Here is a 17509-nt window from a genome sequence, read left to right as displayed (position 1 = left end):
AAGACCACGTAAGTAGATGCAATTCACATGCAGCAATTTACAGCACTTCCCAGAGAGTACACAAAAACCACCTTATGTCTCCAAGCTTTTTCAGGAGCTCTAAGGAGGCCCAGGGATGTGTGAAATCACTTCTGCTATAAGCAGGCACCATCATATTGACTACACGCCAGAGAAGTACTGTGAGCATTGTTTATCTCTGCAAGTACCTGGAATCCATTTCAGTCACAAATGGGTTTCTGATACACCCACTGCGGTGCAGAGCATGTATATCACAAGTCTTCTGACTAAGATACTCTCACTCTTAGTGAAAACCAGCTCTCTGTGAGTTGCTCAAGTGCATATGCATTAGTCATGCTTAGCTATTCTAACACATATTTTACAGGACACCAGTATCCTGGCATCTCCATTATATTGAACACCAGATGCTTTCTGTTCCCCAGCGTGCATTTTCATCCATTTTTCACTGCTACTGCACATAAAACCAGACTCAGAAAGGAATCAAGTACTAGGAATAATAAAGTCCAGAAGCCAGATATGCTGCTTGTATATTGCAAAGCTGAAGACAGACAGTAAGGTGACAGATAGCATTTTGTCCTTTTGGTTTTGTTATAGGACTGGTGAAATTTCAGCCTGAATTTCTGCATTTCAGACATGCCTGAAAATGTCAAACCTTACTTTCATCAAAAAAAGCAAACAAACAAGTCAGTACAAGCTGAACTGTTACATTAAAATACATCTGTCTCACTAATACAGGGGTCCTCAAACTACGGCCCATGGGCCGTATACGGCCCCCCAGGGTCTCAATCCAGCCCCCGGTATTTACAGACCCCCTGCCCCCCCCGCCGGGGGTTGGGGGGGAAACCAAGCAGCCGCAGATGGCTGCCTGCCACTGCATCCGCGCGCCGGCCCCCTGGTTAAACAGTTTGAGGACCCCTGCACTAATATATACAGCTCCCATTGATAAAACAGGATATCCAGTGAGCATAAGCTGTTGGGAGAGCAGATGTCTCCAACTCCATACAGCATTTTTATTTTGTCCCTTAGTTTCTCCCCCTTTCCAATGGGGAAAAAAACCCAAAAAATAAATTCAAGTGAAAATACAGATTACAGTAGCTATATTAAGAAATTTGGACTAGCTATTTGAGAAGAAAAACTTATTACCTAGATATTTTTTTCCTTGGAGTTTATTAATTTGCCTAATAGAAAAAGAACTGGAATAAAATATCAGTTAGCCTGCATAACTAGTACCACTCTGAGCCTGCACTAGCAAGCTATTACCATGTCTTTCTTACTTCAGCATATAAACCAGTCCAGCACTCTCCTAAGCCAGTAAAGAACAACTAAATTTGTACAAGATAGGTCAGAGACTAATGTTTTTGGTCATAGGACTTCAGGCATGTGATATATGACACAATAGGCACGGATCACGTCTATGAGGTAATGTGCTTAAGCTGGCATTTCCAAAGGTATGTGCATGGCAGATAATGTGAGCAAATACTACACTCATTCACATGGTTACTCTTAGGTGCTGCGTCTGATCTGGGAACCAATGACTAATGCTTGAGAAACAGCAAGGATTGCTTTCTTAAACTGTCTCTGAGCTGTGGCCAGCTGTTGAAGTCCAGCTTACTCAAATCAAGGCAGTCAAAAGGGTGAATATAAATCACATAGAGCTGCAGCCTGATTTCATTCAGACATCACCCAGAAGCACTCACACAATCAGTTACAGGTAGGACATGTTTAAATAAGCAGCAACTCAAACCTGTCAGCTGGTACATTTGAATTAGTACTTAAATTCAGAGCAAGAGAGCCCTTTTTAAGTGAAACTCTTGACTGTCTGCACTTAGCACACACTGGTTTGGATCACAGAGCAAGTCTGAGGCATGCAAACTGGAATTCTTTCAAAGAAAATTAAACCAGACCAGAAGCCATGCTCCAAGTGCACACAAAAGGACCCTAGCCTGTAAGGCTCTGGGATAAGCAGTAGTTCTTCAGAGAGTTTCTAGACACCTACTTACTGGGGATACTTGGTCCAACTCACCAAATTAGTCTGAGTGATGTAAATCCTTAAACCATTCATAGCCTAATGTAGGGACCTCAGCTACAGCCACTGTGACCTACAGAGCTGCTGGTAATGTGCTGAGTCACTTGCTAACGTAGATGAGTATAACCCAACCAAAACAATAGAAATGGGATGAAAGCAAATTAATATGCTTCATGTAGATCTGAAGACCTTAGCAGATACAATGACTGAACTCAGGAATAATAATTTCATTATACAGCCATGCAGATGTGCTAACATGCATAACGATGCACACACAGCTTGATCAAATGACCTGTTGAAGCTGCTATGTGTTGGAACAGGGTCTGCCCATGCTACAATAAAACAACACAGATCTCGCTTCTGGAACCATAAAAGAGATATGCGTGGTGTTCTACAGTTAAATGATAGGAATATGAGTATAATTACCAATTTTCTAGCCCAAATGTTCCTCCTAATTACAAACTGGCTGTGTCCGGAGGGATGCTGTTCTCTACCTTGCCTATTAAACAGCACCTGAGTGGGGCTTCACCACCACAGTGTGAGTAAGGAATAGTAAATTACATGAAAGATACTTGTGGATTGAAAATGGCATCTGTAGGTAAGTGAGGATGAAACAAAGAATTGCTCTAGAAAATCTTATACTTCCTGAGGATGCTTCCCTTCATGAATTAAGCATTACTATACAATTTATTTCTTACAGAGAACAGGATTATCCATGGTATTACACATTTGAGACAAAATGTCATGCAAAAATTCAGTAATCAGGACTGACAATACAAAAACCTACTTATTTCTCCTATTTCCCATATATTTCAGCTGTGTGTTTTTGTCTGTGTGTTATTTAGTGGCCAGAGTTTTAAACATATTTCAAGCTAAGGTGGACACATAGCAGGGAAAATTCCAGCCCCAAAAATGGCAGTCTGGCAAATAGGCTGAAAAAGGGTTATATTACCAGGGAAGCCAAACTTAACAATAGGTTGCTATGTGTTACCTTCATAATTAAGTGTACTTGTCTCAAATGTCATTCCTTAAATGAAATAATAATGCCCTACTAGTGGCTATTGAAATGTGAGAGGCTATTGGCCCAATCTTTACCTGGTACTCAGTGCTAGTTGTCAGCCTCAGTGATACCAATCCATACCTCACAATTGTATAGCTTCAGAGGTTCACAGTCAGGGTCACTATTTTTTCCACAGCAAACAGCAGCAGCAGCATAATTTCAAACAACTGCGGTAATAAAAATAATCATCCAACAAAAGTCAAAGGGGGAAAATAGATGCATAGCAAATCCAAAAGTTAATATTTAGTTTAGCTATTTTGGCCAGTTCTTTAAAGATTAGCTCTTTTGTGTTTGGCTTCCACTATGACTGTACTGCATATCCCACATGAACATTGGTGCAGTTTGATCAAAACCATAACTTGCCAGTACATTTTGACTGTTCAACCATAAGGAACAGTTCAAAATGTAGTCTTAATATTGAAAAGTTCTTGATTCTGTTAGATTTAGTATTTAACACAGAGTAATTATATCTGCAAAATACTGATACAAAAAGCTCAGTCTGTGTTGTCTGTTTGCAAATAATCAGCAGAAAATTATATTTTCAGAGACATTTTGCTATAGTTAATGTTAGTTTTCTCTCTCTAATGTGATAGTCAACAATTGCATCACCACTGTTAGAGTCTGAAGTTGCAGTATAGGCTATGAGTCTGATGAGGAAAGGAAACCACAACATTAGAGAGTGGGTGACAGTGTTACTTCAGACAAACCTTTTGAAAAAGTACCTGTGTTTGCCCTGATAGCTTCATTTTAGTTTTTCAGGGTGTGTGTGGGGGTGTGTGTGGTGTTGATTCCACTGCAGCTTCCCTTACAGAAATTTATTCTGTAAGATTTGTATCAGTGCTTTTATAGAATTCTAATACGTGAATAAACACACACAATTGCTCATTTTTACATGTAAAAAAGTTCCACATATCAATGCTATTTCATTAATTACTCGATATTGTTGCAGCAGAGTTCTTGTTAGAGCTTAGTTATTGTTAAGCACTAACTAATGAATTGATACTTTGCAGCTTTTGGACAGTACACGGGTCTACTGACTTTGTTTATACTGCCTCAATCATTAAATATGTATTTGTAATAACAATAATAACAGTCAATGAAAATGAGCCCTACAAGCAGTAAGGGTAGTCTAATCTAAAATATCAGAAACAAAAGTTATTATCCACTGTCTCAAATGAACTCTTAATAACCTGGAACTAAATCCCTTCAGGCTCCATTTATGGTATGTACACACTTCTGCTGCAGTGATGACAAATACTCCATTTTCCCAGAACTAATGACCCCTCTATAATATGTACTAGGGGGCTGACAATTGTGTGGAATGAGTCTGTCAACAAACTAACAGAGTGCAGCCATGTTTGAAAAGTTTTATGTCTAAACCACAGGCAAATTTCAGTACTTCCAAACCATAATAAGCCCCTTTGGAGCCATATCAAAATTCTGTAGCATGTGTTTGGTCAAGACAGTTTCTGTATATGCTTTGTTTATTTTCAGTTTGGTTACCTTTGGCCATTACAGATAATTAAGAGCAATACATGGAAGTAATTAATATGTAACACTTCACTGTGTTCTGACAAAATACTAGTCTCTCCGGGGATGTTTTATTGCTTTAATTGGTGGATGCACTAAAGAATATCCTCTTTATCTCAAATCCAAAACAGAGTCTTTTTATTTATTTTTTTTATTCCAAGGCACCACTGAAAAAGATCTTAAAGTAAGTACAGGTGTATTTTATAGCTTTACTGCAGGAATTTTGACAGCACTCAGTTAATACATAACTACAAAGATTAAGGATGCAGAAAATAAGTATACCTTCAACTACATTAGCTGCTGTATTTATAATTTAACCTGAACACTCCTATTACATACCCTGGAATCATCAGAGAAAGCCAGTCCTGAAGATAAGGACAGCATCTCTCCCAGCAAGCTGGTTTCTAAGGGGGTAATACTGACTAGCCCAAATACTGCTAAATTTGAGCCATTGTTTTCAACAAAAGCCAGCAAATTTGAGCAGGTACACTGCCTAGTTCCACCAGTGCCACCTCCTTTTTCAGGTAACCTCTTACTTGGAATCTGGCACTCAGCTGTAAAGGCTCCTATCCAAGTGCAAATTCTCCTGGCTGCCAGTCCTCAATGTACCTTAGGAAAGTCTGGTATTTCTGTTGGCAATTAGGCAACAAGAATTCACAGCTAGGCTGCAGGATTTTCAAACAGAGGAGCTATACTTATGTTGTCAAGAGCAAAATTTGAATTGGGAGAAATACAGCCTTCTAGCATGAATTCTAGTCAATGTGACAAGCTTCCCGAGCTTTGATAGGATCTGGCATGTAATTACTATGTATCCCAGATCTGCAAGCTGTATCTCCTAAGTGCAGAGCAATTCCTGACTTGCACACATGTATTTTCTAACTAGAAAATAGTACTTGGAAGACTTGTCTTAGAAAATTAATTTTTAATCATTGAAAACAAATAGAAATAAAAGCTATCAATTATGCCTTCTGATGCTCCAAATTACATGGCAATTAAAAAGTAAACCAAGCTAAACACATATATGTGAATTTTACCCTTGTGAAACACATTTTTTCTAGCAGTATCATTTGATCAGTTATAACTGAAACAATGAAGGCCTTCCACATGGACAACTGGAATTACAGTTAAAAATAATTTTTTCTGTTCCAAAGAAAAGCACATGCAGACATACTATCCTAAAATGCTTCAGCAATTCCAATCTCAAGTTTAGGAAAATGTCAGTTTCTAATGCTCAGCCTCCAGTCTGGAGGCAACACAGACACAGTGCTCTGCCCCTGATTTCTTAATCTTTGGTGTTCCGCACAATTTCACCTGGCTGTATGCCAGCCATAGAAGGAATACATCAGAGAGGAAAACCATGCTAGGGAATGTCAAACACTATTCCAGCACATCCCCCCAGCAGCCTCAGGCACACAGGTTCTAGGAAGCTCTAAACACACAAAACAAGCGGGTTCCAGAGCAAAATATTTTCGCTTTTTTGTTTTGATTTTCTTGCTGGTTGGGGTTGGGGTTGGGGTTGGGTTGGGTTGGTTTTTTTGGTGGTTTGTGGGGTTTTGGGTTGGTTGGTTTTGGGATTTTTTTTTGGGGGGGTGAGGGGTCAGGGGTCTGTCAGAGGAGCAATGTCAAAGATGGAACATTCAAATCCCCAGGCCAGCATTGTCAAGCTGAGCTTCTCCCTCAATCTGGAAACAAATTTTGCCTTTTCCTACAGGAAGTTTTACATCTCTGTTTCTGTGTCACTGAGGGGTGGCTCCATCACCTTCTCCAAGAGGCAGAGGAACACAAATCTGTGCAAGAAGGCCATATGAGAAGGTTGGCTAGCTGGGGCAGCTGCATCCACAGCTGGCATCCTGCTAGCAGGCCTAAGAGCCAATCTTTTTTCACCCTGCTCTTCCGCAGCCTCCAGCTACCTAAACCTGCCTTTCAATTATCAGGAGTAGCAGCAACAGCTCACTAGGTCTATGAGTAGCAATATGTGAATGGGGTCTGAGGACAGACCTGTCCCTGGCTTTCTTCTCCCTGTCACCCTGAAGTGGCATGTGATAGAAGCTGTTTGAGAACCACTGGCTGCATTCATGTCAGTCCCAAATGCAGCAGCAGGGCAGCCACAGGACAAATCCCAGCCAGTGTGCATGAGGCAAAGATTCCCTTTGGTGTTGCCATACAGTGCTACAACAAGAGGAGGAATGTATAAGTAAGAGAGAAAGGGAAGATGAAAATGAAAGTCAAGGCAACAGTGCTAAGCAGACTAACAGGTGCTTTGGAGCCAAACAGAAGATCCAGAAAAGAAAGCTTTTAAACTGTTGTTGTATATTTCTCTAGCTAAATAAGACTGTTCCAATGAAATTTTGACCATGTTCTTTGAAGTCTGCTTTCTCAGGTTTTTCCTATGTTAACATTTCTCAGAATTTATGGTAGAGTTTTCATTAAAGTCACATTAATTTTTAATTTATACAGCACAGAAAAAAATATCAGGCATTCAAACTTCATGGTCTAACCTTCCTGAAATTCATAATACTTTTTTCTATGATTCCATCATGCCCCATAAACAAATTGCTGTACAGGACTACTTGTATTAAAAAGAGGTTCACACTAGTTTCTCTCTCTTGAGCTTGCAAAGTTACACAAAAAGACTGAGCTGCTGTCAGAATTCAGCTGCTACCAGGAAGGCCATATCCCCTGCTGCCCTGCCCATGTCTCCACACGGGCTCTTCCCCCCATGCAGGCAGGACTCTGCACATTGCCAGTTAAATTCTCTGGTGTCACAGAAACCTAGCCAGTTTTCCTGGATGAGACTTCTGCTGGGTTAGGGAGACCTGGCTCGTCCAGGACAAGCTCCCTTGGGTGGGCACAATGAAATACAATGTAAGTGAAAGTGGGAGCAGAGCTGCAGTGGGGAAGAGGTATGTGGCTTATTTTCACATTCAGAAGGCCTAACGCCACACCTTACTGTGAGCATTAAATACGCTGTACCCAAACCTAGCAATTTCATTGTGCATGTAATAAATTAATGTGCAAAATATTATTTGGATTCAACAGTCTTCAATACCTAGGGCTATAACCAGCAGGTTCACCTATCCCTTTGCTGCCTTTAGCCTTGAGAATTGTGCAGGGTGTTCCCTGACACCCTGGAAGCTCCCCTGGGACATGGAACAAATGCAGAGTATAGCTTCCTGCTTCCAGCTTTACGGTGATAAGTGTGAACATACTGCCACGGTATGTTGCCTCGCTGTTTTTTCATTCAATGATTCATGTGAACTGAGGATGAGCAGTCACCTTTTAGCTAACCTTTTCTGGCTGTAGTACTGGCGAGGCTTTGAGGGTTGACTGGGAATCCCTTGCTTTCAGGGGATTCAAAACTCTGAGACTAGTTCTGACTACATCTAGCAGCAGAGGAAATCCAGCAAATTCATAATGAATCTCAATCAATTAAGTGTGCCTCCTTCATCGAATTAGCAGGACTGTTAAGGAGTCCTGACTTTTGAAAATACTCTCTTCATTGGCAGTTTATCAGAGTCCAGTGTTCATAACCTTCAAGTCACTCTACAAGATGTAAATTAGTCAGCTAGCAGAGCAAAGGTGCCACAGAAATGAGTAAAATAATTCACCGTCTATGGAGTTACTGAGAGTGCATGAAGGGAGAGACAAAGAGGAACAGTCATTCTCAGTAGCTTTATGTTTCCTCTAGATAAAATTCAAAAGGTAGTTTGAGATCCAATTTACAAGGAATTGAGATCTCAATAAACTTTGCATCAAGGGAATAAGTAAAAGCAGAAAGTTATTCAGACAGAGCTAAAAGAGAAACTGGGAAGGAGGGTACTGACAACATTTAACATTTCTTTGTCTCCAAAGAAAGGAAGCATCATTAAAAGATGCAGCTCAGCAATTCTCACAGGGGAGAAGAGTTTAACACAATACCGTTCAGTTCCCAAAACTCAGGAGACTTTTGCCTTGTTAGTTAGGAATAGGCTAATAAGCTCAGGTAACTGAATTCATGCTTTAATTAGCATCTTTCCCCAGCTGACAGGTAATATACTGAAGAATACCCTAAGGAAAGATTTTGTTATATCATAATACAGAACTCCAAGAGCATGTGTGGTATTGCTTTTTTGAGGAACTCCTAAAGAGATCCTAAAATTTCATGTCAAATCGTATTTATGAGAACTGCAGACTTAAAAAAATCTGTCAGAAAAACACAACCCTTCTTTCTATAGCACAGGCATTCACATAGCTTAGCTCTTCAATACAACCAAATGCAAGATATGCTTCCTGTTAAAAATTAAGTTTGTGTAGGCATATACTGTCATAAAAAATATAAATACATTTGAACAAAGTGAAATGCTGAACAATAATTAACAGAAATATTATTTGTATGGTCAATATATTAAACATAATGTATGAAATATCAATATTAAATACAGCATATGCATATGAAAAAATACTTCTGCAATTATGTATATAGATTTTCCCCACTTACAATTTCACAGATTTGTTCCTAGCCAAGCTAAAAGCTAAATTTAAGTATTTTTTGTTGATTTCAAAGCTAAAGGAGAGAGAAAAGAGTCAGAATTCCTGGATCCGACCTTTTTTTAAAAAAATGAAAAATAAATGGTAATTTCATTTTTTCACCTCTCCCAAACAGCTGCTGTTTTGTGGCTTGAAAACTGATCTATTGGTGCAACACAAGGCAGATGTTCCAATTTTCCGTGTTTTGTAGGACTTCCACCAAGATATTCTGGCAGATTTAGTACTGCAGTACCTAATTATTGGTCCCTGTTTTCAGGCTGCCAGGTTCCCAGGCTCCCAGCCCACCTAAGCATGCAGGTACAATTTAGTGAACTAGCTTAAGCCAAGAGTGAAGGGTTTGCACTGAAATGCAAGTCCTTGACCTGGGACAACTGAAGTACAGACGCAATTTCCATTCTGTCATCCTGGCTAGGAAATGCAGCAACCTGCAGCTGGTAAGGAGAAATGGGCAGGTGGGGGTAGTAACATCCAAAACTCCTGCAGCTAAATCCTCCATAGATGATCTGTTGGAGTTCTAAACCCTCAGCTGAAACTGTCACAGCCAGCCAGCCTGTGTGAACCGTTTTGGTCAGCACCAAGGAAAAGTCAGGGTTAGTCTGCACAGTCTAATCAACAAGCCACTTGTCATATGTATTAAAACAAGTAAATTATCAAAGGAGCCAAATCTTAGCCCTTGTAGGATGGCAATAATTATGAACAAATGATGCAAAGGAGGAGCTAAAACACTGAACCTTTCACAGGAAGGCACAATAAGAAATTCACACCTCTGCCTGACAAGTATGACTATATTGCTTTGATATCTGAAACCAGGCAATGAGCAAGAATGTAACATGATAAATAGCTGGGCTTTTCAAACCTTTATGAGGCTGAGAGATGCTTGTTTGTACATGGAAGTATCTGCTTTATACTGCCTTTTAACATGCCTGTTTTCTCTCCAGATGAATCAAGGACAAGTAAACTGGAACAGAGGGAAGAGTGCCGCAGCTTTTGAAATCCAATCCCTCTTACCTTACACTGCCAGTTTGGGGATGGAGGAAATTATGTGGTTCAATTTACAATTAGGATGCCTCCATAATGATGCCTTTCCTCCGTAGCTCTCATGTAGGACATAAACCTTTTCCAGAAACCTAAAAATAAAGTATATTGCACAGTCCAGCTGTAGTGTTGTTTAACTTGGTGTGACAGATTGATCAACACAAATATGGACAACAAAAACACAGTAAGGTGCTCTGACCAAACATGATTTGAAGGGCAGGGCAAAGAAGCAACCTGAGCAGCTGTCAAGAGAGTAGACTTTCTACAATGCAGTTAATGTTCCAATAAGTTCCTTATTATGTTCATATAAACAGCTCTTCACAATGAGGCAGTGCATGTTTATGTATTGGTATTGCACACTGATACTCATTCATCCCGTAAAAAAAAAAACAAAACAACAAAAACATTTAATACAGCATAAAGCTCTCTGTGTTCCAGGTAAACCTGCAGTGAAGGCAAATCCTGTGCCCTTTACTGAAAATATGAAATGAAATCTACACAATGACAAAACTTCCTAATTAATATTACCTCTGATTTTAGCTTGCCAGATTTCAGCATGTTTAGCTAAAAGCACTTTTACCCTTCAGGAATTTTGGTTGCCACCTCCATTAACCATGTCAAACTATCCCTTAGGAAGTGGAACTAGAAGTTTGTTATTACACTGTATGTTAACAAAAAAGACATTTTACCTTCAAATGTGCTTCTTTTAGGGACAAGGAAGGATGAACTGTTACCCAGAATGATAAGCTGAGCAACTAAAATAGTGCACATAAACTAAGAAATCACCAAGGTATTATTTTTCACTTTTCCAAAGTTTTACTGTGCAAGATTGACTATCCTGAGTAAAACTAAAGATCCGTGGGAAACACATATAATACCAGCAGCATTACAAGGTCTCAGTCGTAATGCTGCTGCTTGGCAGATTGAGCTGGTCTGGAATGAGATGCCCCAGTCTTTTGAATTGTATGCCCTTCCTCTGCTTGGCACAAAGAATGACCACACTGACTTACCAAATTTGCTTCATGTAAAGTGAAGAACAGGCAAATTTTTCATGGCTAAACCAGATTTAAAGAGCGTTCAGAACAAGCATTTTTTTCCCATAGCCCTGCTATTGTCTGTATCACAAGTGATGGTTACAGGTGGATGGAGAATTAAGTGCCACAAGGTAAAATCTCCATCTCTTTCAACTTAACGAAGCTCTGCTATTGTATTCAGTGTTGTCGGGATTTCACCCCAGTTTCATTCATATTCCAAAGAAGGGCATGAGGTTGGAGTCAGATCACCTTTAGGAGTAAGCACATCGACCTGCTCAGGGTATCTTACTGTTATTGTGAATTTAGGTAAATCCAGCTTCATAGTTCCTTCTTGTGTTCTTGTGTAATCTGATGTCTCCTTCAAGTCTATTTGTTCCCTTTTTCTCTCACTGGCAGTAGCTCTTCTGAGGGCCAGAAGAATCTCTCCTCTGTTGAATCAAATGCCAGAACACCCCAGGTAGGAGATCTGCCTCCACGCCAGGCACTTCAAACTTTCTGGACAAGGACTGTAGTTATCTCGGGAGATGACTGGAGAATACTGAAACAAATTACCAGTAGCACATTTCACAACCTTTTTATAAACGAACAAGTCCACAAATTTATTTCTCCTCCTCCCCTGTTATTTCCCCAGTTTACAGCCTTAAACATATAATTCATAAACACATGAGATTTTGGTGTGATGTCTAAAATAAATGGGTTACAAATAAATTTTTCATTATTTGTACAGACTTTTCTGCTTTTGCAAGAGTTCAGATTCAAACAGCGTAACATTTACAGAAGTTGTTGGAGTGCCACCTATTGGAAATACATGTACAAATGAAAAAGACCTCAGCCTGGATAAAATAATCATTTACTACCCAAGTGTTGGTTTAACTATATCAAGTTAAAAGGCTTTAAAATGCATATACTTCATGTTCCATTCATAATTATGTTAAAAATTAGATCAGCATGTAACTTTAAAAAAAATGAGCCCTCTAAGGGGTGAAACACTTGAAGGTGGTAAAGATTTATAGCCCGGAGCATAAAATAGCAAAAATTAGAGCAGATCCACTAGAATAACCACCTGCTTAAAATCTGAGTCACATTACTAAGCTTTATATCCACTGTTGGTGTAAATTTTCTATCAGATCCCAGTTTGCACTCTGCAGAGATATATATAATCTTTATGCTCACAGAGTTTAGCTTTGTTTTAGACTCTGATTGTAAATGATTGATTTTCACTATGAAAAGCAGTTGCCTTGGGATAAACCAGCCTTGTCCTCCCACGGAAAACTTACAAATCAGTCTTGGGAAAGTACAACCAGTTTTAATAAAAAGATCTTCAGCCGCCATTTCTCTGCAGAAGATACTTCAGCAATGCTATGTATGACTGCTCTTCTTTTCTGTCTCCCATGAACTTATGGGCTTTTCCTCACTCCGTCCCCAGCTACACCTTCAGGTCTTCCAGCCTCTATTAAGTGAAAGTGTGCTGATTTGCACTTAAAATTGAACAAGACTGCAAAAAATTTAAGCAACTGAAAAACCTGACCCAGCTCTGAACCTTGAACTTGATCCTTAAGCTACGTGCCCTCTCTCTTTCCTTACCACCCAGAAAGCAGCAGGTCAGGAGTGCCACTGCCTGAAGGTCATCACTACTGAAATCCTCACACACGTTTGATGCCCTTGACTTTGCTGTTGCAGCTTTCTCCTCTGTGGCCTTATGACCTCTCACACTAAAAGAAGCAACTGTGTTGTCCAGTTCTTTTCTGCCCAAACATGATAAGCTTGATCTTGAATCAGGCTATTCCTCTTCCAAGTCTTTCTGTTGATTAACATTGACCCCTGCCCAGCTCTTGACAGCTCTTTTCATGGTTGTGCTTAAGAGAGCTATACAAACACATAGAGTGGGAGCTTTTGTAGATAGCTCTAGGAAAAAAACCACCACAAAACAAACTGCAGTTAATTACACCTGATTGCATAGAGTAGAAAAAGAACAGAAGACTGACAGGGCCCAGAAACAAAACCTGAAGCAAAATAGTTGTCGTGGTTTAACCCCAGCTGGCAATCAAGCACCACACAGCCACTGGCTCACTCCCTCACAGTGTGATGAAGGAGAGGATCAGAAGAGTAAAAGTGAGAAAACTCATGGGTTGAGACAAAGACAGTTTAACAGGTAAAACAAAAGCCACACACACAAGTGAAGCAAAATGAGGAATTCATTCACCACTTCCCATCTGCAGGCAGGTGCCCAGCCATCCCCAGGAAAGCCGGGCTGCATCATATGTCATGGTTACTTGGGAAGACAAACGCCATAATGCCAGATGTCCCCACCTTCCATCTTCTCCTCCCAGTTTATACACTCAGCATGACATCATATGGTATGGAATATCCCTTTGGCTAATTCAGGTCCCCTCCCAGCTTCCTGTGCCCCTCCAGCCCTCTCGCTGGCAGGGCCTAAGAAACTGAAAAGTCCTTGATTTAGTATAAACATCACCCAGCAACAACTAAAACCATCCGTGTGCCATCAACATTGTTCTCTCACCAAATCCAAAACAGCGCTACACCAGCTACTGAGGAGAAAATTAATTCTATCCCACTGAAACCAGGACAATAGTATATACTGAGTATAGGATAATATGCATACTGTTTTTCATATATTCCGTCCTCAGATTATTCCAGAGAAGCCATTCCAATCCATTCAGTCATCCTTAGTGGTCTAAAACTCCTAATTCCATTTCTTTGGCTACATCATATTTTATTATAAGTTTACAAAAATGACGTATGTAATTGAATTACTAAAATACATGTTATTTTCTCTTATTCGCAGTAAAGGCTAAAAACACCTTTTCTATTCACGTTGCTTATGAACTGATTTAGATAGTGAAAGGATCACTTTCTAGTGTTCCTAGTCTGTTACACTTTTATTTCCAGCAGGTGTCTGATAAATATTTTCATTCTTCACAATCACTTCTTTCTCCTGGTAATTTACATCATTCTATTGGTGCACACTTTTTTATTCCTTAGGTTTATCTCTTCCTCCAGATCCCACAGGGTATGCTCCAGGCTTCTCTGTGGTTTATAAAAGACCTTTTCTCCTATGGCTTCCTCTTGAAACTTCAATCATTCTCTGCCTCCTCTTGAGGCATGCTCTCACATATAATGTCCCTCCCTTAACAAGCATATTTTCTTCTTCTGGGGACATATTTACAACAAAAGTTCAGGGGCATCAGAAGTAACATTTATTTGGTGCCACAACTGTAGACCTATGTCTGAGAATAATGGTGCGTCTCCTATGCCCACTGTAGTATCTGCACTTATAATGCATACTAAGAGGAAGGAAATGTGAGGAGAATAAAAACACTTAACAAAATTCTCAGAGGAAATCAACAGGTCTGCTTCAGGTTTTGTGCCATATTTCCAACTTAAAATGACTGTGCCATGAACATTTTAGGTAAGAACTAGTAGGGGGAAGCATAGCAGTAATTCTTTGGTGTTGACAAAAGCCTTGGAAGACTTATTTGTGACCAGATTTTTGTGAGTCCAGATCCTGGCCTCTTCCCAGTCTTCTTTTTCCTTCCAACTGAAACTTTTGGGTGACTCTGGTAGTAGTGGAAAATGAACCCGGGCCTGCCTGTTTCCCCACTCAGTGCCTTTCAGATTGGCAGTCACAACCTAGCTATGAGATCACCTTGCTGTTCTAAATATTCATGTACTTTTAAGTTCAGTTTTAGTAGATTTCTTAAACATTTGGTGTGGGAAGGAAATGTAGTCTGCTGATTCTTTTTCTATAGGACTGCATGAAATGTAAGTTAAGTAAAGCTAACCTCTCTGTTGTTTAGATACCAGGACTCATTCAAATGGGAGAAGAAAATTTAATATTTTAAATTGCATCCATAGCCTGGAAGAAATTAAAATTTCAACATGATCTTCAGTTGTAGATAGCTTATTCCAATCACCTCTCTCAATTTTCTCAAAAGCTTTTCTGGACATATTTTGGAGTAGGACAGAAACAAGAGTCCAGCTGCCCCTATTAGCTAAAAGCAGTAGAAGTAGATTTAGGAGTCCTGTTGGCCAGGCTATACAAGAACTCTGGACAGGTGACATGACAGCTGTGGATGGAAATGAAATTAAAAGACTTACTTTTCATAAGAGGGATTAGAACAGAACAAATAAGTATGCAACCATCTTTACTGTCACTCCCCTAAAAAAAAGCCCCCCAAAAAACCCCGAAACCAACCAAACAAAAAACTCACAAACTGTAAGGCCTGAAGGCTTCTTCAGACATTTTAGGATACCACTTATCATTCAATTTAACATGAATAGGCATACTAAATGAATGAAGGGACTTATAATTTCCACACTATGGATTACTCCCCTGTGATATAAATACCTCTAAAAGGCTCCCAAGGGGTATGGCAAAAGATGCCTTTAACCTTTGCATACATAATTTCAGAGCAGCTTAACATAATTTTTCTCAGAATGAAACCATATGTCACCTAATGGCTCGGGGAGATACTGGCATATGGAGCCTTTCATTCTTTAATTGCCAGTTTGAATCCAGCCCAGGTCAGTAACAGCCAACCCTGCTATATTTGAAGGCTGTTGGGTAATCTATGTGAAATGAGTTGGCCATCTCAGATCAGATCCTACCGCAGTTGTCCACCAGAACGCCACCACTGCAGATAGTTCAAACTCGTCCTTTTGTTGGCAGGACCAGCAAGTCAGCCAAAGACTAAATGAGCATTGTACATACTTGAGCTGTCTGTCACTTATCGCAAGCCAGGGATAAGAGTCATTGACATGCAAGGCAATCTTTGTGAGACACTGCTCTGGAGGAGGACCTGTGGTGCTCCTCAGCCAGTCACCTCTAGCATTAGAATTGCAATACCTCCTCCCAGCTCCTCCTTCATACAAATTTAACCCATTAGGCAGATAGGCATTTCATTCCTGCGTTAATGCTCCATGCAAGATAGCAAGATAGCAGTTCTTTGAATAATGCCAACTCTGCTGTCTAAAGTGAGGATTCAGACCTGGGAGAAATTTTTTTTAAAAGAAGGAGAACCCAGAATTAAACAGTGTCATGATGAGAAGAGGTCAAAACATGCAATCATCTTATGAAAGTTGAAGAAAATACTATATGATAACAAGCAGTTAACTTTCTTTGAAATAGTATCCAAGAGTACAAAATAATTAAATAATAATACTAATATATGCATTGCAGTTGAGAACACTGGAGGCCTGAGAAAAGGAAACTTTAAAGCCTCTTAGGAAAAAATTACCAGGGAGCCTGTTCCTAATTTTCAACAGGAGGGACTTTTGTTGGTATGAGACGTGACTTTCCTCTTTACGGTAGTGAAAACATTGTATGTCTGTACTATCGGTTTTCAGTTAGGCTTCAAAAAGTATCATTCTGTTTTTATTTCCTACTGGAAAATTTATGAAGACAGCTATTTTAATGCATAGTGTGACACTGATGTACAGCTGGGAAATGAGGCCAGGCAAATTAATTGCTAATGCAGTTCTTTATGCACTCTGTGGGAGCCCTTTCACAAAGGAGGCTAACAGTAGGTGTTCACAAATAAAAAAGAAACTGAGAAGTGATTTTTAAAACAGGGCTATTCTTACTGATCAGATTCTGTTCCATGTATTGCCAGGTAACCAAAGAGTTTACACGAAAGCATTAGTGTTAGTGAGTCATTAGTTCATTGATGTAACAGCGCATGTATACCTATTTACACAGGGTTTTTTCTGTTACCAGGGTGGATATTTTGCTGGTTTTTTTCCCATTGCAGCTTTGTGAAATAAATACACACAATAAATACCAGAAAGCAGCATACACAGTTTACACAGTTTACACAGTTGCCTTTTTTTTTCCTATTGTAAATTGTATTGTTATTTTAGAAAAGATACATATTATGTCAAGTGCTGAAAAGGACACTGTCACATTCAATACATATTCCCCTTTGTCACTATAGTAACTAGATTGTTAATCTATATCTCAGCTCTTCCTCTTGCGGCAGACTTAACTCAGTTTACTTACGAGGCTCCACATTCCCAGTCTCCCAGAGTATCTTTCTGCACCTATCCCACACTGTTAAGCTTCATAAGCAGCGCTGTAGCACAGATGCCAAAAGAGGGTAACCACCCCTGGTGTAACCGTGTGAAAAGATTTCAATTGAGGGTACATATGCCCCTGTAATCCACTGATTGCTCTGACCCAAGTGATGAGCAGAGCAGGCAGTACTGCAGAAGATGAAGAAATGACTGGTGAGAGCTGTGTGCTGTGTTCTGTGCAGGGGG

Source organism: Falco cherrug, chromosome Z, assembly GCF_023634085.1.
Source record: "Falco cherrug isolate bFalChe1 chromosome Z, bFalChe1.pri, whole genome shotgun sequence".
NCBI lineage: Eukaryota > Metazoa > Chordata > Aves > Falconiformes > Falconidae > Falco > Falco cherrug.
This window is presented reverse-complemented; position numbering follows the sequence as displayed.